Source organism: Carassius auratus, chromosome 26 (genome assembly GCF_003368295.1).
Source record: "Carassius auratus strain Wakin chromosome 26, ASM336829v1, whole genome shotgun sequence".
Classification (NCBI taxonomy): Eukaryota; Metazoa; Chordata; class Actinopteri; order Cypriniformes; family Cyprinidae; genus Carassius; species Carassius auratus.
This window is the reverse complement of record NC_039268.1, coordinates 13,583,241-13,603,052: the sequence shown is the minus strand read 5'-3', so window position 1 is coordinate 13,603,052 and position 19,812 is coordinate 13,583,241. Positions and strand designations below refer to the sequence as shown.

At 36.5% G+C, this 19,812-nt stretch overlaps 1 protein-coding gene across 1 annotated transcript in view; it reads right to left on the bottom strand.

The window, feature by feature from the left end:
• Positions 1-19,484, bottom strand: part of raph1b (Ras association (RalGDS/AF-6) and pleckstrin homology domains 1b) — a 52,772-nt gene extending 33,288 nt beyond the window's left edge. Inside the window, exons 1-2 of the mRNA XM_026203517.1 lie at positions 19,243-19,484; positions 5,715-5,757 (exon numbers count right to left, since the gene is read on the bottom strand). The gene's annotated coding sequence lies outside the window, so the exon portion shown is untranslated. The remainder of the gene's footprint in view (positions 1-5,714; positions 5,758-19,242) is intronic.
• Positions 19,485-19,812: the final 328 nt, after the last annotated feature.

Here is a 19,812-nt window from a genome sequence, read left to right as displayed (position 1 = left end):
AAAGGTGTGTCGTTTTCCGTAGTCTGACCTTCACTCTGTCTGACTGAGTGATCCAAAATATTCCAGGAACAAGGAAGATCTTAAACACCAACTCCATTGACACATAATCACAGAAGTTTGTGCCAATACTGTAGAATCACCAAACTGAGAGGGATACAGATTTTGGACTGTCGTGTTTGTGACAGAAAAACACTTTGGAGACCATTATAGTGAAATAATTCGATGTTAGTCTACAGACATCCCAACTGACTAAAAAAGGTAGAGTTCTTTACTTCACCCAAAAATGAAATTCTCTCATAATTTACTCATCCTCATGCTATCCCAGATGTATATGACTTACTTTCTACTGTAGAAGACAGATAAAGATTATTCAAAAAAGCGTGTTGTGAAACTCGTGCTAGAATTGATGGTCAGCTCACTTGTCTTGCAAGTTTCTCAACACACTTACGTCATGCCGTCTAGCATCAACTCATTGACCTGCATTTGACAGTTAGTCAGACACTATGATTTATAGTTCAAAAAGTTTAAAACTTTACTATTTTTCTTACAAACACCTCACATTTTTGGTTTAGAGGATACTAATTCATCAGCTGGTGTCATACGGATTATGTCATATTGTGTGGTTTTTGTAAACTTTTGTAAACCTGTCCATTTGCATTATATGGAGTCACAAAGATGGAATATTTTCCTAAAAATAATGTTTGTGTTCCACTGATGAAGGAAAGTCATATACATCTGGGATGATAACGGAATAAAAAATTAAGAGAGAATAAAAAAAAAAAAAATTGGTGGATTATCCCTTTAACCATTAAAAGGACACTGAAGTATGACATTTGGAGGACTTCCAGCAAACATACAGGAACCTTAGGGGACATTTGTCACCAGATATGTTAATTTAGGGTTGAAACAGGGATATTTGCAAATTTAACCAAATGCTGACATAAATCGACATTAGGAGAATATTTTTAACAACTATATTTTAATCGTGGGATGTTTTTTTCATATTTGTAGCTTAACAGCGGTGTTCCCTATAAACTGTTTTATGAAAAAAAAAAATCTATATTATTTTTAGTTTCACTGAAGAAAGAAGTCATATGTGTTTAGAATAATATAAGGATGCAACAAACAAAAGTGTCCAATAATGTGGGAAACTGAGATAAAAGCCCTATTCGGACGGGACTAGTTTTCTAAACTACGTTTGAGTTTCGATTCTTACCACCTGACGTCTGCGATTTTCATGTACCAATTCGGACGGGACTAACATCTCAGTGTTTATTACAGAGATGGGAGGGTCTGATTTGTGCATCTGGGCATCACACAGATCACACGCTCTGTATGCGTGCATTGCATTCATTCAGAATGATTGCCATTAGTATTATTACACAATAAATACTAAATGGCTAGTCTAGCAAAACCATGTTAATGTTTGGTTCCTTTAGTTTAACTTGTTTTCCTTTTTTTTTTTTGTGTAGTAGGCTAAACCTACCTTATGTTTAATTTTCAAATGTAATTAAAACATTATGTAACTGAGTGCATAAATGAACGTGAGTTATCTTACCAGATGCTGATATTCCAATAATGGGTATAAACAGTTTACTTGATCTTGCTCTTGATTTTATTATTATTTTTTTGCCGGTAAGAAAATATATCAAACATGCGCGCGGTAAGAGCATCTACGGTAATTCACATTGGCCAAAACACACAAGGAAACGCGTTGTGAAATAAAATATCACCGGCAATCAGAGACATTCGCATTCGGATGGGATTAGTTCAGAGGATCACTGAGTTTGCTGAAAAACAGTAGGTAATTTGCTCAGGAATTATCACAGAGGTTGTGTGAGAAAAACACAGACGTGGTAGATTCGGACGGGATTAAAATCACCAAGTACGTCTGTGAAACGCAGATTTCTCTAACGACCCCCTGTAAAACTAGTCCCATCCGAATAGGGCTAAAGTGAGTAGTGAGCTGGTCATACGATCTTAATATATCAGGTCCCGTGAGGCAACTATTTTCCTCATCTTACATCAGAGCTTTTGATGCAAGTCTTAAAACAGAGAGTCTGCATAATGAATACTCTCTGTGCTGAGTTCAGAAACGTCGACCATTTTGGTTGGTCTTTAAAAACAGACTTGGTATGTGATTGTTTTTTTTCTTCAGCGGAATAATAAAAGTAGATTAAAGTGGTTCCATGAGCTGTATCCTCCAGATGTTCTCCTCTGCTATTCTTCATTCTTATATATCTGCCACATCCTGGCTCAAACAAAAACCGAAGGCACAGGTTTACGGAGAGTGCTGACTGTCAAGTATCCCACTCTCTTTGCTCTATGTGTGTGTGTAAGTATCTGAAATACGTGTGTATAGCTTCAGGGCAAGATGAGCAAGCAATCCCCTTTACTGCAGTCCCAGGTGGCTTGAAATGTGTAGTCAAAAGTCTGGACACCCAAACATGCTGCACCATGGCAAAAAAATAAATAAAAAAATAACCTGCAACATACTGCAGAGTCTGAACCTGATACATAAGAGGAAATATTCACTATGAAGAAATGAGTACTTGAAGACAGTACCAGATATCCCATGTGATGGCCCTAGAATGAGCTATTTATGAGTTCAGTCAGGAACTGCGGCTCTTAAGTATCACGAGACTCCAGCCACTTTTCTCACTGCTTCCATTAGACAGACAGTACTGCAGCATCCAGCTTTTTCCTGCAGGCCTTCAGACTGTTGAACTCCTGCGTCATGTAACTGAAACCCCTCCCAACCCTTCTGCACTTGAACAATTATAGTGGGGACCTGTCATATTCCACAACATAATTACTGCTTGTTTACTGCATCCCATCACGCACATGATGTGTCGTGTCTGTGCCTACGGTCACTCATGGGCGGCACAAAGAGTGGGCTTTTAGGACTATGATCTGCAATAAAGAACATTCTTTTAATGGATGCAGAGCCTTCCACTATGCAACACATCTGACCTAAATGTCAGCAAATCCTCTAGTTTTGTACTCGATCCAGATGTAATAAGCAAGTATTTCATATACATAACTGTGATAAAGTAGAACATACAGAATAGAAAGTTAGTTAAGACATTGTTAAAATAGTCCATGTGACATCAATGTTTGTATCTTATATATACGATGTATATTTAGAATGTTTTATGCGCATACTGTGCATATCTGTACTTAATTTATTCTGTTTCTGTATGTTAAGGAAGCATGACAAGAAAGTGAATTTTATTGGTCAAAAAACTTTGTGTCTGTGGCACTCCAGATGTTAGGCTTGCCATGATAGATGGTGCTAACGGCGATAACGTTGTTAAGCCACAACACTTGCCCACTGCAGCACCGACCCCCACCGTTTAGAATTTTTTTTTTTAGCAATAAAAATAATTTAAGTTCAGTAAAAGAACATACACTACAATTTAAAACTGAACAGGGCTGCTAAATTCAGCGTGCCGAACGACAGTCGCATCACAGATCACTTTTATTATTTATTTGGTCATTTATTATACATGTTTACTTATTTCCACTTATTATTTTGTATACCAATTTAAACTTGTAATGCAAGTTATTTTTTATATTTTATATTAGGCATAGAATGAGCTATACCATGGTGTATTTTTATTTGTTTTGTTAGTTAAAGTTCTTTGTTTTATATATAGGCTAATGTGAGTTTGACGTTGTATTTTGTTGTTGCATTCAAGCAATTGACGCTAATTCATCTGTATCATCGGTGTTGTCACATGACGATTAACAAGTGGGAAAATTATCTACTCGATATCCATTTCCTCTTTTCCATACCTTGTGTGCAACCTTCTCCCAAAGTGCTTCCACAGACAACAGTGAGCATTTGACTATTTGACAGTTCCTCTTTTGCACTTCATGTACAGTTGGACTGTGTGGCACTGGCCAGCTGCTAACTTTGTGAGGGACTGTTGCATGTCAGGCTGGACACACAGACATGACAAAAGTGTCAAACCCTTCTTGTCTGCAGCAGCTGGGAATGCCATGTCCATCCCCCCAAAAAATAAACATGGTGCTGAGACCTGGGCGGCACATTGTCACACTTTGACTTCAAGACCTTTGACTTTAAGCTGGCAGCTGGTTTGGTTAGAGTGTTGAAAAGAAAGGTGCCCATGCCGTAAGAATGAAGATACATGTTACTTTTATGACCAAGAGTAATTCCAAACAAGTCAACCCAGTTTATCTAGACGCCAAAGGTGAGACAGCAAGTGAGAACCTGGATATAACACAGTCAAGTCAACTGAGAGCCTCATGTCACTGAGTCTTAACATCGGAGTATGACTGGAAATACTTAAGGTTATTTTTAAAACAATTTTTAGTCTGAACTCTAAACTAGTTGTAGGCTGTGGACAGGGAATATGAAATACTTTGCCTGTTATCAGCAGATTGTTGAGGATTCCACACACTACTGTAGCTTGCAAACATAACAATTTACTACAACATTTGTGTATCGAGCAGTGACATGGCAGTTGATAATGATTTTTTCCCCCCCGCAAGCTATGTCAATTTGTTATATCTATTCTTTTCATAATAGTTTCTTGTGACCTGTAATCATTCAGTATTTTGGTAAATAAAAAATTTGAATGGCTACAATAACAATATAAAGTGTGTTTTTTTTTTTTTATATCATAAATTATTAATAAAAAAAAAATCATGTTTTTGGAACACTGCCTCGTGTGACATTTTACAACATTTTTCCTGATCTAAGCTTGTACTGGTTACTTTTCAAAATATTTTTGTGAAAGTAAATGTTCAAATTCTCTAATATTTTAATAACACTTAAGTTTTAATAAAATCATATAAAATAATATATAATATAAAAAAAATGTATTCAGAAATTAAAAACATGCTCACCATAGAAAAGAGAAATATAAAAGTCATTATGAATTGCATTTTTTTTGTGTGTTTTAGAATGAAATATTATGGAAGGAGAAAGTGTTATATCCTTGACACATAAATCGTTAAGAAAATTGAATTTGGATATTTTAAGTTGCAAGCACAGGTGCAGGTCTAAAAGTGTACTTTCTATTTGGATCCAATTTTAAGTGGGTCAAGACTGGAGCTTTCAGAGTCTTCATAGAGGACATGGTTACATTATAGCAGCTGGGAAAAAATTTCAAGGCAAGAATACACACACAAACACTCCAAACTAATTTAAAATAACTTATTTGCAGAGACATTCCAGTTCATTCACCATGTTAAAACGGAGCTGTCTAGATCCTCTAAGGCTTCAAATGGTTGCACTCATTCCTGCCATTATTCTCAAAAATCCAGCAGTGGTGTCAGAATGATAAACCTTCAACCACTCCTCTCCCAAATCTCCATCATTCTTTCCAACCTCACTTCCTATGTTTTCTTCATCTCAGACATTTCTGCACTTCCAATGGTTACTCTGAAAACACATGTATTGTACACAATGGACATCTTTGTCGAGACCTTCTTCCTGTTAGCTTGGGGATAAACAGGCGGCAGAAATAAAAACCAGTCACCAAGCTTCCTGCAGAAATTATCTATCATGCAAATGTTAAACGAGACATTTCAGTCACCACAGAACATTTTTCTTTTTGTCAAGCACACTATTATTGTGCAATATTTGATTATTTTACATTATTTATGCTATTTTGCACATAGACAAAAATTTATATAACAAGAAGGCACACCAGCATTTTTCTGTATGTATAGGAATGGCCTACCTTTGGTATAGTGTTTTTCTCTTACACTGAAGTCCACTTGTGCCTGTAGAAGGAAGGAGAGAAGGAATATAATCTTGTTTGTGCATCAGAACAGAAAATGTAAACGCTAGTGAGTGAGGAATGCAACTGCTATGCCATCATATTAACTGAAATGCACGGTTTAAAGCAGGGTAAGACTATATTGTACTATAGTTTAGGCACACTGCTTTATGACCTTTATGACTGAAATCACAAAAAAACAAACAAACACATACAAAATGAACAGCATTTCTGTTTAAAAGTCCAAAACACGCAAGGGATACTCCACCCCAAAATAAAATTTTTGTCATTAATCACTTACACCCATGTTGTTCCTAACTCATAAAAAAAGCTTAGTTCGTCTTCAGAAAACAATTTAATATATCTTGGATGAAAACCAGGAGCCTTTTACTGTCCCGACTCCCATAGACTGACAAGTAAGTTACACTGTCAAATTCCAGAAAAGTATGAAAGACATCATCAGAATAGTCCATCTGCCATCAGTGGTTCAACCGTAACATTAGGCAGCGACGAGAAAACTTTTTGTACACGAAGAAAACAAAAATAATGACTTTATTCAACAGTTTCTCTCCTCCGTTTTTCTCCATATCACTGTAGCGCCATTTTGGAGAATATGAGCTGAACGCAGGCAGCAGTACGCACTTCTGAGTCAGTCGTGCCAAAAGGTTGCGCTGTTTTCTTTCAAATCAAAGCGTAAATATACATAAGAAACACATCCTTGTGGAAACACATCCTTGTGGAAAGTCATATACACCTAGGATGCCTTGAGGGTAAATAAAACTCAGGCTAATTGTCATTTTTGGGTGAACTAAACCTTTAATATATAAACAGAACATATTCTTTCTGAAATATATACATCCATGTGTGTGTATTTATATATATATATATATATATATATATATATATATGCACAGACCACATAAATCATGCAAACAAAAAAATTATTTTGGATGCGATTAAATTGTTTTTTTAATAAAAAGTTAATCTTTGACAAATGTGAAAGCCCTTTCAAAACAAATATGCCTCAGGCTGAAGGAAATGTAAATTCACGTTTGTACCTGAATGAAGAATATGACACAGGAGAAAATTATCAACAATCAGCAATAACAAAAATGAAACACAAACGTGTAATTTTTGCTCATTAGTATTACTGAATTGGATCATCAAAGGCCAGTAGCAAAGACATTGATTAATAAAATTGGATCAAATACATAAATTATATTGGTCTCATTTTACATAATTATTTATTGCAGTTTTATATAATATTCTGAGTTTGCATTAGACTGTTTTTGTGCCAGTGAGATAAGCCTCCGTACTTACTCCTGATATCTCTCAACATGGCAACACACAAGCTGTCAGTCAGGACATTGAAACAAAGTAACTGGTGTTACTTATTTGAAAATGTAACTCAGATATTTGCTCCTAAATTAAAAAATAATGCGCTACTTTACTAGTTACTTAAAAAGTAATCTGATTACATAAGTCATGTTACTTGTAATGCGGTATCCCCAAACAATGCTTATTCCACAGAAGGTATAAAGAAAAAGATGGTTATTTTAATTAAACCCAACAGGCATTTTTAACAAACAAATATTGTCCAAGACAACAATGACTCATAACCTATATAATCCATTTCAAAGCAAATAACAAAAAGTGTGAAAACTCCGTTGTTCTTTCCACTTAATCAAGAAAGTCACAACACAATCTGTTATACGCCCTCAAAACCTTGACGTACACACACACACCTCAGCTGATGAGAGACAAAAGTAAAGAGTATGAAAAGGGGTGTGTGTGTCCCATTGAGCAAAGCAGATCACAGCTGCACACTAGGGCACAACTGTGCCGACCGTCTGTCCACATGGCAGCCTGAGACGCTGCGTGTGTGGCGCATGACAAAGCCGTGGCTCACCGACTTGCAGACCATGTGGTGTTCTTGCAAAGACTCCCTTATTAGATCTTTCTTTAGACACTGGGGGTGTGACTCATGCGTGTAAGACATACTGAACAACACATTCCACCAAGGGTGCTGAAAAACAGTTCCCTGATTAAATACGGTCTTTAGAAAGATGTTAAAATTTAAGGAAGGTGTGGGAGTGTTTGGACAGTGAGTTAGTATAAAAACCCCTAATCATGTGACTTCAGTTACCATGGTAGCAAAATCGGTAAGAAGTCACAAAATTTATTTGAAACTTATGCATGCCTATGTGTACGTTTCAAGCTTCAAAAACAGAACTATTATCTGTTTGAAAAGCATGTCCCAGAAACTAGTGGTGCACCAAAATGTTTATAAAAGAAGGGGGATACTCCACCCCAAAATGTAAATTTTGCTATTAATCACTTACCCCCATGTCATTCCAAACCCGTAAAATCATTGTTCGTCTTCAGAACACAATTTAAGATATTAGACACAACCATGAGGCTTGTGACTGTCCCATATAGAAGAAAATCGCACTGTCAAGGTCCAGAAAAGTATGAAAAGCATTGTCAGAACAATCCATCTGCCATCAGTGGTTCAACCGGAATGTTACGAAGCAACGAGAATACTTTTTGTACACAAAGAAAACAAAAATAATGACTTTATTCAACAAGTTGTCTCCTCTGTGTCTCTCTACATCACCGTAGTGCCATTTTGGAGAATATGAGCTGAACGCAGGCAACGTATGCTCTTCTGTGTCAGCCGCGCCACAAGGATGCAATGTTTTCTTTCAAATCAAAGTGTAAATGTACTTAAAAAAAAAAAAAGTCCTATATTTCCTCATTTTGGGGTGGAGTATCCCTGAACAAATTGTACTTATCACTACTTATCATCATTATTTTTGGTATATTCAACACTACTGACATTTACACGAAACAGAACCATAACTCTACACATCAAATAAGACCAAAGAAGTGGTAAATAAAAATCACCATTTTGATCCCTACAAAACTATTTTGGCATTTCAGTCCTTTATTTTCAGTTGCCAAAATTTTGGTGACTAACTACGTTACCAGAAAATCAAACAATCCCTAATGAAAAAAAAAGAAAAACTATAAACTATATCATATTAAATCAAATTAATTATTAATTACTAAATTAAATTAAATTATTTCATACTAAGTAAGCATGTACTTCATATATACTTTCAATCCATTAACGTATTTATTGACACATCACTTAGGATACAATGACATAAAATGATAATGAAACTTTATTTGGAGTATTTCTTTATTGCACAATGCACATTTTTTAATATTATGCCTAATGTGTGTTTTATATCACTATTAATAAGGATTGTACTATCTCTGTATAATATCAGTCTTCAAATGCAAGATATTTCAAGTGTAAAGTGGACTTCAGCACTACTTCCACACAATTGAGTGCATTAAGCACAACATTTTTTTCAATTTAGCAGACTTTAAGTATACCAGTTTAGTATATTAAAAGTACAACTGCAGGGTAATTAATTAAGCACATAAATATGTTAATGTATTTGTAGTATACTTGGAAAAAAATTAAGTAATTCAAATACATTTTAGCTTTTTTTTCCACTTGGGATAATACTGTAATGTACTTGGTGTTTTACAAATATAGCCGTTATACACTGTTGCATGTTTTTTATATTTATATATTTGTGATCTATTTGTGAGAGAATAGTTTGCTGGTTTAGAACTGAGACAAAATATCTTTGTGGTAAAAAGCTATGAAATCACCACCCAGGCATCAGATGGCCTGGGCTTTCTGCTTGATAGGGAAATGACTTGGTTATTCTGAAATTGTGACACGCATCAATTTACAACATGTACATCATAATGACACTATTGTCTTTTAAAGTCTCCGTAGTTGAGTTTGCATAATCGAATCTGATTTCCTGTTCCTCTCTGTGAAGCGCATTTGACACAAACTGTATTGTATAAAGTGCTCTAAAAATAAATGTGACTTGACTTGAGTATAACGAAAGTGCCACAGAGATGAAATCTAGATGAGTTTAGTCATACATGATAATGTCATAATTGATATTGTGTGACAGAAGGAGCTCGAGATGACGGCCAGGTGTGTCCATTATCATTTCCTGCCATTGGTACAACCCAGCGGAAGACTACGCAGAGACTTCCTGCATGAACAGGAAATGGGAAGTGAGGGGGCACAGAACAGAGGCCAAAACAGTGGAGGTGATGTCAGAGGAAAACTCCAGTAGAGAGATTTTACCATGAACTGGCTATTGTTGCTGAGTAGACAGACCGAACAGTGTTCATATACAGTATATGAACAGACAGTAAACTACACAGCAGAGACTTGAGTTGAGACTGTGTCCCATGCTGACTGCCACAGTCAAATTACAAGCTCAAACTAACCTAAAAGTGCATTTCTTTCTTCCCTTTCCATGCAGGCAAACAGACCCAGATGCACAAGTTCTCAATTAAAGATGAAAGGAATGTGTTTGTTAAAGTTAATGCATTAGCAAAGTAAAGTTCTTCAGTCTGTACTTGTTACACAGATTTCTTGATAGTGCATCAAAGCACATAGGTAACACGAACATAGGATTATAAAACTAACTTCTTATATATGTCACAGATGTTTTCACTGCTAGTCTGCTGCTGCTGTCATCCAATGGTCATTACTGTCATCAGTGTTAGCTAAATACAATTTGGCTGTTCAAAATGTTACAATTTAATGTAACTCTGCTCAACTGAACAAAATTACTTGAATAAATATTTGCTCATTTTTGCTGAATGAGATTTAAAGACTGAATTTAGGAAAATTATCTGATCCTCCCATCACAAGTTCTAGCTGCGATTTTATAATCGATCTTGTGAATGAAATGGTTATGCCATGGAAAAATGGTTAAAACAATAGTCACTCAGAAATTGCTAGTAAATGTCACAAATAATTACAAAGAAATGGCAAGTAATGCATTAAATAAAACTTGAAATTTGGAAGTAGAAAGACTGAAATGGCACTTATAAAACAAACTCCAGTAACTTTTGTTTTATTTCCAACATCGAAAAATCTAAGATTGGCAGTTTGTCGGGGTCCCATCAGTAGACCTCAACCGAAAGAGGGACAATGGACAGAAACTGGCACTAATACTACATAATGGATTTTTGAGAGCTAAGAGTAAAAGAGTGAACATCTATCTTATTCTGAAGTTCTCCAGGGATGTCCTAATGCTATCTTATTGATTATCTAGCCTCAGCTAACAGCCCCCCCACCCCCCCACCACAAACACACACACACACACACACAGCAGAACAGATGACATGAATCAGCAGAAATGCCTGAAATTCAGAAAGCAAGACATATATATATTTCATGAGTATAAATGTGTGAGAACATTGCTACTATGAGCGCTACCAGGAGTAGTGGACAAATAAACTTATGTACTTTAAATATTTATCAATAGAAGATCTCAGATGGTCATGTTAAACATTTTGAACCATCTGGTTTTAAGGGGACAAATCAATAAAAATGATCAAAGTTAACATGAAATATCAAAAGATATTAGCATTGACTGGATGGCACTTTCTGTATGCTGACAAAAATATCTAGGATATAATAGTTAAATGTGGATCCAAATAATCTTCCGTCTGTCCTTTAATGGGACACCACTGATCTGATATATCACGGAGATATTAATAACAAGACCAAACGATGAGTATCCGTGAAAGCTGTGGAGCAGGCTCACTTTCTCTAATGGATATTATATAAATATATGGCCTCTTTTAGGTTTGCACCATGATCTGGATTTAATCAGTTCTCTACAAATTTTCTATATTTTGTAAAAAAACACTTAGATAAACTCTATAGCCACAAATAGATCCTCTATGCTGTACAAAGTACACGCTGTGGGAATTTAATCAGATGTAATATTCCCACAGTGAGAGGGGTTTGATGAGGCTCAATTCCAGCTACGCTAAAACTAAAGTTCAGAATCTTCCATACGATGACCATACAGTTTTATGAACATGTCAGAAAAGACTTGCTTGCTATAATTCTTCTTAAGTCTTTCCAGATTTTGATTCTGACTGCTGCCAGTCTACTAACACTATTTGGACTGATATGTGCACAACCTTTTTTTTTTCTTTTTTAAAGATGACTGCTTACAAAATATAATACTAACATTCTGACTTTTATTTGTGGAGGTACTTTAGCTGCTGTAAAGTTGGAGGGAAAAAACATTAACACACTCCCAAGAAATGTGTTCAGCTAGGTTCAGATGAACCCAAAATCAGCCTGATTATGGCTTCCACAAAATAATAATTTTGTTTGTAAAAAATATAATACATGGCTTTTGCAAAAGAACAATTTAACCAAAAATTTAATACTGTAATTAATTAATCACAATGTTGTCTCGAACCTTTATGAGTTCCGTTCATTTTCAAAACTAAGAAAAATATGACCATCCGGTTTAATCAAAGTCTTCTTAAGAGAGACCATTTCTTTACATGATTACTGCACATCAAGCAAGCACAGTGGAGATTCCATGTTTAACATATTTGTTCTCAAGCTGAACAATGTCTTATTAAGGGGGTTGAAATTACATGAGAGTGAGAAATCAAACTATTCCTTTAAAACGGTTTAATTAGTTCTAGTATAACATGTACTCACAACCAGACTATTGTGTGCATACCTAGTGTAAACACAAGTGCTGAGTTCCTTCTGTGTGCTGTCGAAGCTGGCTGACCCTGAATCTGTGTGTGGGCCACAAAGAACCACTGAGCTGAGCAGTGATACTGACCTGGAAACAGGCTTAAAGTTTCCGGTCTGGCACATGGGAGTGTTATTTGGAGCAGCCACACAATAAAACAGCCATAGTGGCTAAAATATTAACAGGAGGGTGACTAGTGGTTTGGAATCTACTAAGTATGTGTGTGAGACACTGCACTGTACACTCACCTGTAAGGGGCATAAACCTGCTTTTATAAAAAAAAAAAAAAAAAAAAAAAACAACAACCTTGACTCATAACCCATCTGAGTCGTTGTGAACATGAGTCATGACTAACATATCAGAGCATATCCTGCTGAACAACAGTAATGAATGGTAGCTATAGAGAGAGAACTGTTACTACCACTTTTATCGGAAAAATATAAATCTATTTAAATGAAAAAAAAAAAAAAATTTAGTTACACATTTTAGTGGGGGATAAAATCTGACCAATGTACAGCATCATAACTGCACCATAAAGGGATAGTCTCCCAAAAATGAAGATGTCAATTATTCCACGTCATTTCAAATCCATAAAAACTTTAAATAAATAAAAAAATAATAATAATTTTTGTCCATCCATTAAAAAGTAAAAAAATACACTATAAAAGTTTATAAATAAAGCAGTTTCATTCAAGTCTTCTGTATATCAAAGTGATATGATCAAAAGAACAGGCCTCAAGGTTCAAACTTGTGTACTGAAGATGACTGGAAATCTTTTGGGTTTAGAACGACACGCGGGTGAGAAAATGATGTCAAAATGTTTATTTTTGACCTATGCCTTTAACCACGAATCAAAGACTCTTTTAACAGTAAAGCAGGATATCTGGGCCAACAGCTGACATATTGAGTGTTACAATTTCTCATATTCATAAATATTCCTTTTGAACATCCATTGTTTGTCATCCATATTGTTTGCCTAACACCATGTCAGCAACAGGACTATCTTAAATGATAAGTACAAAGTTCATAAAATAAAATCAACCAAAAACTATAAGACATTTAAGATTAATACAAAATACTTAACAGTTTAAATATGTCGGTTAAATCTGCAAGTAAAACATTAGGAAATGTGCAGTCTAAAGTGTGTTTCCTTTCTAATAAATCCTGTTTAATGAACTTTCTAAGGCTCTCACTAACCTTGTTTGTTTTAACATCTGCGGAGCGATTTAAAGCTTTTATTAGCAAAAATTCACACTCTGTCATCACTACTCAAATCTGTACCTCTCGAAGAGAGCCTGTTTTTTTAAACACTATGTCTAGCCCTACCCCAAAAATCAATAGTAAATCAATGGAAACCACAAATGGTAAATATACTTAGTAATAAGCTTTAGTCTAGACTACAGTAGATCTAGTCTTTATCTGGGAAAACTATTTTATCTGAGGAAAACCATGAAACTAACAAGATTAGATGACTGGTGACTATTCTACCTCCATTACAGGGACACACAAGCCTAGCAATAGTCATCAGACAATAAATGGACCTTCAGCTATCAGAGCTCACCTGTTTTGTGAGTTCAAACATTCTGAATGACCCTGAATGAGTGTTTATGCACACAGCTGCAAGATCACGCTTCTCATGCTTCACCATCCTACATACTCACAGAGAGGTAAAATGTATAAAATAAATACCGCAATTTTAGAAGAAAGTCTAAAACTTGATTGAATGTTTTTAATTCATCCAGTTAGGCACTCAGGTTTCTTACAAACACAGTCCCACATTATCACAAAGACTAAAAAAAATAGACTGTCCAAAATACATCCATCTGAAGGTGTGTGAAGAAATTAATATCAGCGGTATAAAAACAGTATGTTCTTATTTTGCTGAAACAAGCATTTGTAGAACAAGCTTACATTTATAACTAACAAATAAAAATCAGTTGGTAAAGTTACTGGTAGACTGTTGGTAGCATGAGGAAGAGCGTGTTTAACTGTCTAAAATAACTTCTTCAAAATCATAAAAATATGGCATTTGTGCCAGTGCACTGAAAACAGCACAAAATGGCTCCATAGCAATCATCAGATCTCATCAGCCTGTTCAACCAGATTCAGCTAAATTCATTTCATATCTTCATTCTAAACATTTTGTTTTCATTTAACTTAATTTCCCAACATACAGATTCACTGCTTTCAGATGGCAACTCTATTTCCCAAAAGGCTATGATGCAAACATACTGGAATTTGCAGTGGAAGAGTAAGCAACAATATTTCAACGGTAAACAATTAAGCAACAAATAAATAACTCCATGAGGGCTGACATTTCACACAGTGGTGACCGGATACGCTCTGACCCATCATTCACTCTCAGAGCAGAGATATGAGATCACTCCTGATGCTGGATTTGATGCATTCTCCTTTCTCCTCGTCTTATGCTCTATTAATTTATTTAATTGTGTAATTCATTGAATTAAATTTTCTTGTTTTAGTTTCTAAAAACTGGTCATCCCTCTCTTTCACTAATGTAAACGTCCTGAATGAGAAAACTCTGTTCTGAAGGAAGGGAAGAACACTCAGTGATATCTTTTCCAGCTGGATGAAGTAGGGCTGCCGTCATGGTGAGATCACTAATGTCACGAGAGGTCAAGCATCATTGGGACACATGGAAGGGAAGAATAAAGTTAAGAATCTCGGCAATGAACCACTTCATTTGTTCTTGCCAGATTAGCAAGTTTTAGTAAAAAAAAAAATTCTGTGTGTTGCAAACACTTCTTTCAAACACGCAAACACTTTTTCCCAGAATACCTGAAATAAGAAAAAAGCCACCTCCAACAACTTTCCATTTTGACATCTGCACAAGTCCATCCAAACTAAGTTTGGATGCCCTAAGTTGTATAAAGTTACCAGTGATACAGAAACGTCTCACTAAACTTTTCCCCATATCATATGAGTGGCAGCACGACAGCATTTTGTCCTCAGTTCTTTTAGAAACTCACTGGAATGTGATGAGGTCAGAGCAGACAGGTCAGTACCTTTGTCAATATTTGGTCAAGAATGACACTCAGTGTGTGGCTACATCACATTAACATTTGAATCATCACAAAGATTCAAATTCTAGGAGTGTTTCAATGAGTAAGTGAGATTACATGCAGAGTTTTAACAGTGTGGTTTTAGCCAAACTACAGTCTTCATTTGTCTGTCTAGTGTCTAAACATACATGACACAATGTATAATTGAATATTGTAAGGACTAAATCGAATGCACCTTTGTTACTTCTATCCTTTAGTGTAAGCATACAACACGGAGTATGATTGTAGTCTGATTAACATACAGAGATGCTGGAAAAACCCAAGAACTATCCCATTATGATATGTAGGTCTGTTACTATGAGTTTGACTTGAAATCAAACTTTTAAAATGCATGTAAATACACAGGTCGTGTAAAGTAAGGAGTCGACTCTGAATCACTGAAACGAGTCGTTAAAGATTTCAAATCTTTTGCCCATCTCTATGTACGTCACTAGAACACTTCGCATAATAATCTCCGCCTACCATCTTGGGAGAAACGGACCCCCATCCCCCCCCCCCCCACACACACACAGACACTCTGGTTGGTGTGATAGCATCATGCAGAGGAGACAGTGTTTTTAATTGTAAAGGCAAGTTTGTTTTATTTTCACTGCCAAAGAATGAAGATGAGAAGAACCAATGGCTAATTCTATTCTACATCACTCACCGATCAAATAAGGCTTTGACAGCCGGCAAAAAAAAAAAAAAAAGATCAATGCAGAAAAACCCCTGGATTGGTTATATAATGTTGGACAGAATGTTGATCCGGCCGCGTATATTCAGCACACATAAGGTAAACGTTTTGCAAACGTTTTTTAGAGAAATAAAAACAGGTCGGCGAATCGTTGCGCATATTTTGCATCAACGTATTTTTTGCGTCGACGTCATCGATGACCTCGACGCGTTGTCCCAGCCCTACAACAGTGAAAATAAAAGTTATGCCTTCTTTCTTTGCGTGAACATTTGGGCGGTGTTATGCAAACCTTCCCACATCATGATGTAGACATGTGGGGGCGTGTTAGAATGAGCCGTTTTAGGAGGGCATGGTTGACTCTTAACTTTTACAAATAATTTCTCTTTGGATTTGAGAATTTACTCTCTGCAACTTTATTTTTTATGCCCGAGATATTGTCTGTATGTTTATTTGTTCTGTATGTTGCGGTGAGCCAAAGAAAAATTTCCACCCCGGTGGACAATAAAGATTTATTCTATTCTATTCTATTCTATTCTACAGATCTTCTTTATGCACCAAGAGCTTGTCACAAAGAGAACGGAAAGATTGAAATCACATCATATGACCCATTGAAAACATTCTTTCCTCAATGTCCAAAGCCGCAGATTTACAAAACATGCAAAAGAAAATAATATGCTTTTATTTTTTTGCTAAATCATTCTCAACTGTTGCTTAATCAGTTCTGTCAGGGAGTTAACTTTGGGCAAATTACTTAAGGCAAATTAAAGACAGCTGATTTTGAAGCTTCTGGCTCTGAAAGGCCTGAAAGCAAACCAAGCACACCTGATGATTGGTGCCAAGCATTTATACCAGCAGGGCATTCGCTGGACTCCAGGTGCTCCATTGTGGATCCTTGAAGCTGCCGAGGACCTATCTGGTTTCACTTTCCCTGGTCACTACTGTTTCACGGAGGGTTACTGTTCTCTTTGAAGGTCTGCCCCCTCTTCTGAGGGGGAGCTTTGGTAAAATAACACCAACTAACATCTGAGTCTTTTGTGTGGCCCCAGCTCTTGAACAAAAAAATCACTGATTTCATATCCAACTGTTTTTAAAAACAAAACTTTATTATTATTTTTTTTATATGTACCTACTAGAGGAAGGAGGTGATGTACTGTATATAAAACTGCCCCATGCAAACCTGGATTATCTGTAGCAAGTTTGGCATTAACTTTAAAAGCATGTTTAGTTAAACTGCTCACACACATAAGACAACTTAGATATTTGTCTCGCTGTGATCCATTAGCAACAGCTGTTTTTCTCATCTAAACTGCTTTGTCCACACTCATCAGGACCACAGATTCCCTTATCTACATGGCAGTGCACAAGGAACTGAGAAAAACAGTATTTTCTTAAGGTCAACAAATTACAGACTACATCCCACCTTCTACCCATTAGCTATCAAGGATGTAGACAACATCCTCTGACAGTGAACAGCTAGAGCAGACTAAAAAAAGGACACAACATAAGGGCACAGACTGTAAAGGAAAAAGTGTCAAGGACTTATTGAGAAACTTCCTATGATTAAATCTCTCACTACATGGACTTTTATTTGGCAGAAGCACTTGAGATGCTGGACACCCCTCAGTGGATCTTGTCAAATATACTTAAGCTGCAGTCAGTCATTTAGTCCTACCAGAGAAAACATCAAATTAGATTTGCTTGACTCACCAATGCAGTTACAGCCTGCACTGCTTATTTGACACAGTTATGTACAAACAGTCTAGTTCAAATTATTTGTTACGTTTGTGCAGATTGGTGTAAAAGTACAGTTTTTCATCTCGATTAGACATGTTCTGTATGAGGTTAATGAGTAGTTAACAAGTATAAAACTGAGGTGTGTCCATGAACAATAACATCACAAAACTAGCACTCAAACTGTCCCCATCTTCTTGATGTCATTTCCCTGTTCTCATGAACCAGGCTTGCAAGGGACAATCCCTATTTGACATATCCTGTGTGTCAGGAGTAACAAAATTATTCTTGAGAATAAACACCAATTATATTTACACCCACTTTGATAGTAGCCAAACATGGGTGCCACATAGGACATGGATGAAGAATCACATTAAAAACGTTATTGAAAATACATGGATAAGGACATATGACAAACACATGTAGGATCTTGAGTGACTGTAGCAGGACAATGAACACAGTCTGGACATGGCCTAGAGCGCACGCGACAAGCAAATAAAAGACGCTTAAACACGCTGGAAATCTTTACATAGCCTGAATTTCCCCCCTCAATACCTTAATAAACTGTGTTTATTCATTTATCAACCTTATAGGGTTATCAAATCGAGATGTATAGTTTAAAATACAGAGCTGCGTGCTAGCATACGGGCACGATAGGGTGGAGACCAGCAAGCTGACAACATTGTCTCAACTGATATTCATTTTAAAGCGCACAAATGGACGCATAATTACAGTGCGTGGAAATAAAACATCGCCGTTCACCACCGTGGGGTGAAGGGGGCATGAAATGTATGGGCGTTATGAACACACCCAGGATCAAGCCGACATACAGCGTTTGAATGAAAACACGTGACGGACTTTTTATTTCTCTGTTAAAGTGTTGTTGGTAGATAAACGCAACATGATGAAATGCTCGAAATGTCACATTGATCACTAGACCATGCGCTATAGCCACAGTACATATCGGCTACTCGGACACACACCCAGAAAAACAAGAGGCGTTTTTGACTCAACTGGAGATAGAGCCAAGCGTGGACAATCACACGAGCTTATTACAGTTCTGCAAACCAACCACCAACTGGTCAGTTAAATTCATTGACTGATGATGCAGAGCTTTTATGCACGTGGGAACAGTCCCATTGTCAAATGACTAAGATGAATTCGACCCCTTTCTTTAACACGCTCCATGTCTTTTTGTCCAGGCAATTTTCTCATAAGGACACACAATAACAGCAGACAGTATCATTAAACCAGTTTGTTTAGCCAGATTGGGATCTTCAAGTCCTTTTTTAATGTAACCCCACTTTTACAACATAGGTTAAAGCCTATGTATGAGTATCAGACACACGAAAGATGAGATAAGAGTAGGCACTTACCAAGCGGCGAATAGCTCTGCAGTTATTTTATGTAATGAAAACAGCCGATTATTATTAAGAATAATGTTAAAGGTAAATATCCCACGTCTCTGGTGCTAAACAGCGCGATATAAATACTAAAAAGACAAATTATTTATTTGCCCGATTCAATTCTTCCAGTCTTCTATTGACACATTTCGTTTTCCTCTCCCATTCTCGCTCCCGGAGAACGGAGATTGCTGCGCGTCCCTCGCGTCCCGTTTCCTGTCCTGCCCAGATTCAGCGCTCGACCAATCAGCAGATCACAAGGAGGTGCGAGGACACCCCCCTCTCTCCACACGAGAACAACAGCAGGCCGCTGCTGGTGCATGAGGACAACAGGCAGCACATGTTCGTGTATTATGGCATTGAACTATGGTTAGTTAGAATAATAAAAATAAAGAACCTACGGGATCTGTTTTACTGTTGGAAGGAATTAATTTGTTAAGTAAGAAATGTAACAATTGGCATGTGCGCCAACTTTATCAATTTAGAAGGAAAATTTCGCCAAATATAAAGATCTACTGAAGGTCTTTGGTTGATGATATAAAT